Here is a 5,348-nt window from a genome sequence, read left to right as displayed (position 1 = left end):
CCTTAATGACATGAATTCATTTATCACATAAAACTTTTTCCAAGACAATTTTACTCATTATTTTAATTTAAGCTTTACAAACCCACGTCATAAAAGAAATAATATATATATATAGGCCCATTCAGATGGGAATATCCGTATGTTCGTACATGAAATTAAGTGCTCGGCACGCTACCAGTGCCAAGCGTTCAGTGCTGATTCAACGCTGTTTGTGTTATGGTTCCCAAAATTTCAAAACTAAACTCTAAAATAACATATTATTACTGTATTTGACCAAAAAAATCTATCATACCTGGCCAAAAAAAGAAAAAAGCTATCCTAACATATTATTACTGTATTTGACAAAAAAAAAAACATATTGTTACTGTATCGTAACATATTCAACCTTAGAAAAAGCTGTAATAACATATAGTGGTGACACTGACTGGTGACATGTCGACTTTGAAAAAATTCCACCTCAAATCAGCTATGATCATGAGCTCAATACCATTCATGATGGCTGATTTGGAGGTTGAATCTTTTTGTTTTTTGTGATTTATGTTTTGTATTATCATTATCTTAGATTCTTTTTTTTGGCCAAGCATCATCTTATATTCTTAATCATTAAATGGCTTGGTCTTTTTTCCCATCCACATGTCCCAAGGCAGACACTAGCAAGCCTTTCTTGGTCTTGTTCACTTCTAATTAGTGCACATGCAGTCCAACTCTTGAATAATGTCTACTGTACGTGACGTGTGACTTGTTTCTCTTTTTCACTGGTCGCATTCGCATATATATATATATATGTATATACATATATATATACATATATATATGTATATATATACATATATATATATATGTATATGGTGGTGCAGGCGTCATGGGACCCAACAGATTGAAAGCAGCTGCTTATGGTGGATATATGGTGGTGACCGGGTGATATTGTCAAGTGTCTTGCGTAAAATACTTAGCTGATAACGTCTTCTTCTTTTTTCTTGATATTTTTCTCTTGATAATGACTCTAGCTGATAATAATTCTAAAACGAGTACGTATATAGCTGAATTGGAAATTCGAGTGCACCTTCTTCCCTCCTTCCACGTCTGCCTTTGAAACGCCCATATATAAACATTGCTAGCTACGTATCTTTTTCCCCCCAACTAACATACTCGTTACAACCAGCATTTTTCTTTAATTCAATCACTTCTTTTTTCTGTCTTCTTCAATTTCCACTACAGTCAGACAATCCACATATATCTCTGAGGCCTCAAAAACCTGCATAACCAACCATGTCAGATGATCACGAAGATATCCCACCTGTGCCGAAACCCCACAAGCAGAGGTGGAGGTTGGCTTTCACTGCCATATACACCACCAGAGTTCTTATTTCACTCTCCAAGAAACAAGTAGTTGATGATCACAATGCCCCGTTACTGCGCTCCCTCTCTTACACAGCCATAGACGTGCAGGTGCAGCCCAACAATGAAGACGATACTAATGCCCACGAGAACCAGCACCTTCCTTTTCTCCACAATATTGATCAGCTGAAAACCCTTGCCAACATGGTGAAGGAAAAGAACTTTGAGCTTTTGAGTCAATATGGCGGGTCCAAAGAATTGGCTGCAGTTCTTAGGAGTGATGCGAAAGGTGGTATTAGTGATAGTGATGGGGCTGATCTAATGCAAAGGAAGAATGTTTTTGGTGCTAACATATATCAGAAGCCCCCTTCTGCAAAAGGTTTTCTGAGTTTTTTGTTTGAAGCATTCAAAGACACCACAATTATATTACTTGTGGTATGCGCAATACTCTCAATAGGGTTTGGTGTTAAACAGCATGGCCTGAAGAATGGGTGGTATGATGGTGGCGGTATCATTTTTGCTGTCCTTTTGGTTGTTGTTGTGTCTGCTGTCTCCAACTTTAGGCAGTCAAGACAATTTGATCAAAACCTCTCAACAAAGGGTGGTGATGAGCATACAAGCCTTGTAGAAATTATAAGAGGTGGACGGCGTCGTTCTGCATCAATCTCTGACATTTTGGTTGGTGATGTCGTGTGTCTGAAGATTGGTGATCATGTTCCGGCAGATGGGTTGTTCTTGGAAGGGCATTCGTTGAAGGTCATGAATGGGGAGAGTAGTGGTGACATCAATGACAGAGACAATCCCTTTCTGTTCTCTGGCACAAAGGTTGTAGATGGGAATGGTTTGATGCTTGTGACCTCTGTGGGCATGAACACAGCAAGGGGGGAGATGATCCTGGGCTCAATAGTCCGTGATTTGGATAAGCAGACACCTTTGCAAACGCGCCTCAACAAGCTGACTTCCTATATTGGGAAGGTTGGTTTAGCAGTGAATCTGCTTGTTCTTGTGGCTTCTCTGATTCATTATTTCACAGGAAACACCAAAGATACCAAGGGAAACAAGAAATTCAGTGGCAGCCGGACCAAGTTTGATGATGTGATGAATAATGTTGTGGATATTGTAGCTGCAGCAATCACGACTGCTGTGGAGGCAATTCCTGAAGGTCTGCCTCTGGCTGTTACTTTGACTCTGGCTTATTCAATGAAGAAAATGATGAATCACAATGCTTTGGTTCGAAAACTCTCTGCTTGTGAGGTAATGGGGTCAGCCACAACAATCTGCACAGACAAAACAGGAACTCTTACTTCGAACCAGATGAATGTTACAGAATTCTGGCTTGGTACAGAAGCAATGACAGAAGAGAATCATTCAGGGATAGCACCTACCATTCTCCTATTACTCCAACAGGCTGTTGGTTTAAACACTGCTGGCAGTATCTGTAAACCAAATTCTTCATCCCTCCCTGAGATTTTTGGTAGCCCAACTGAGAAGGCAATACTTTCTTGGGGCGTTTATGATTTAGGTATGAATATTGATGAAGTGAAACAAGGATGTGAGATCATCCATGAAGAAACCTTCAATTCACACAAAAAGAGAAGTGGTGTTTTGATGCGGAGGAACAGCAAAAAGGCTACTCAAACCCACTGGAAGGGAGCTGCTGAGATGATACTTGCCATGTGCTCAAATTATTATGATAAAACTGGGACAGTGAAAGCCATAAATGATGAAGAAAGAATGCATGTTGAGTCAATTGTTCAGAACATGGCAGAGAAAGGCCTGAGGTGCATTGCCTTTGCTCACAGAATTGTGCTTGAAGAAGAGAATGGTCGGATCAATCCTGAGAAGCTTGAAGAAAGTGGACTGACATTGTTATGTCTTGTGGGTTTAGAGGAGTCACGCAGGCCAGGAGTCAGAGAAACAGTAGATACATTGAGAGCTGCTAAAGTGAACATTAAGATGATGACTGGTGACCACGTGCACACAGCAAGAGCTATGGCTGTTGAATGTGGGATTCTCAAACCAGATGATGAGGATTTGGAAGATGATCAGGCTGTAGTAGAAGGTGCACAATTCAGAAATTACTCACATGAAGAGAGGATGGAAAAGATTGATAAGATTCGTGTAATGGCAAGATCGTCACCATCTGATAAGCTTCTGATGGTACAGTGCCTGAAGCAGAAAGACCACGTGGTTGCGGTCATAGGAGATGGCACGAATGATGCACTGGCCCTAAAGGAAGCAGATATCGGGATTACAATGGGAGTCCAAGGCACTGAAGTTGCAAAGGAGAGCTCAGATATTGTCATCTTAGATGATAACTTCACCTCTGTGGTGACAGTTCTGAGGTGGGGCAGGTGTGTGTATAGCAGTATTCAAAAGTTCCTTCAGTTCCAACTCACAGTCATCTTGGCTGCGCTTGTTATCAACTTTGTTGGTGCTGTTTCTTCTGGGAAAGTTCCATTGACTGCAGTCCAGTTGCTATGGGTGAACCTCATAATGGATACATTGGGGGCTTTGGCTTTGGCCACTGAACAACCGACTAATGATCTCATGGAAAAGCAACCTGTGGGTCGAACAGAGCCACTCATAACCAGAGACATGTGGAGAAACCTCATTGCTCAGGCCTTGTATCAGGTCACCATCTTGCTGACTCTACAATTCAAGGGAAGATCCATCTTTGGTGTGGATGAAAAGGTTAAGAACACCCTTATCTTCAACACTTTTGTTCTTTGCCAAGTCTTCAATGAGTTCAATGCAAGAAAAATGGAGAAGAACACAGTTAAGGGGTTACTCAAGAACAAGCTGTTCTTAGCCATAATTGGTATTACCATTGTTCTTCAACTGCTGGTGGTGGAATTTCTGAAGAGGCTTGCCAGTACTGAGAGGCTGGATTGGGGGCAATGGGGTGCTTGCATTGGCATTGCAGCTTTGTCATGGCCGATTGGTTGGCTTGTCAAGTACATTCCAGTTTCTGTATACCAGGTTCCAAGCAGCCCAACTGCTTCTGCATTGTCAAACACATAGAAAAACAAGGTTTTCAGACTAAATCTTTTGTTGCTCTTTTACTGCAGTTTGTATTAATAATTGTGAGTAGTGTAACATCAGTTGCTAGCATTTCATGTTCAGTGTCATAATTTCTTTGAAAAAAAAAAAAAAAGGAATATATATATAAGGACAAGTCTTTTTGGATTCGAGTTCAGCCTCTTACAATATTTATTTCAGCAAAGCATCTGAAATATAATTGTCCTGCATTGGATAAGTCACTGTCTATAATTGGGTACATGGAGAAGGATATGTTCCTAAGAATTTAGTTTTACTAAGGGAAACATTCTGCGGTGCAGTAAAAACAGATGCAAAAGTTAACGTGTGGTCATTTTCTAGGACTTGACTGGCTCAATTTAAGAAAGATTGCTAATTTAGGGGAATCCTGCAGGTTGAGGATCAGCAATTTCATTGCATAACCTTGAAAACGTAATAAAATTTTAAGTGAGTAGAAAAATCACAAAGGGTTGTATAAACATATATGAATAGAAAGAGAGGGAGAGGGAGAGAGTAACATGTGTGTGCTTTCAGTTTAAAGATAAAATAAATAAAGTTGCAATCCCATGGTGTCTATGTTACAGATTACATTGAAGCCCAATTATGCACAGTAGAAAAGAAACATTGGCAAAAACTCATTCTGGCATAGAATTTAAGCAAATGACAATCAAACATAGGCAAAGAGAGGCCTAAAATTCTAAAAACTTAAACTGATGCAAACCCAGGTTCTCAATTCTCAAATTCAAGCCCCAGAGAACCCCAAAAACAACCAAATAAACTGAACCTCAAACTAAGACCACAACCATTATAAACCCAGAAAAATATTCAAAAAAAAAAAAAAGCCAGCATAATGGAAAATGCAGCTCACTGTGCCTTGCATAAAAAATTTTCCTCAAATTTAGAAGGAAAAGAGTGGTGGGAATGTGGGATGGTCTGATTCTTCAGAGCAGCGTCCATGCTTAGAGATGAGG

At 40.0% G+C, this 5,348-nt stretch overlaps 1 pseudogene; it reads left to right on the top strand.

Moving 5' to 3' along the window:
- The first annotated feature begins 1,143 nt into the window (after nt 1-1,143).
- LOC147287300 (calcium-transporting ATPase 12, plasma membrane-type pseudogene) lies at nt 1,144-4,371 on the top strand (annotated as a pseudogene).
- The last annotated feature ends 977 nt before the right edge of the window (nt 4,372-5,348 follow it).

Source organism: Dryas octopetala, chromosome 4 (assembly GCF_963921425.1).
Source record: "Dryas octopetala chromosome 4, drDryOcto1.1, whole genome shotgun sequence".
In the NCBI taxonomy this organism is placed as follows: Eukaryota; Viridiplantae; Streptophyta; class Magnoliopsida; order Rosales; family Rosaceae; genus Dryas; species Dryas octopetala.
The sequence above is the reverse complement of the archived record's forward strand: the minus strand, read 5'-3'. Positions and strand labels throughout refer to the sequence as shown.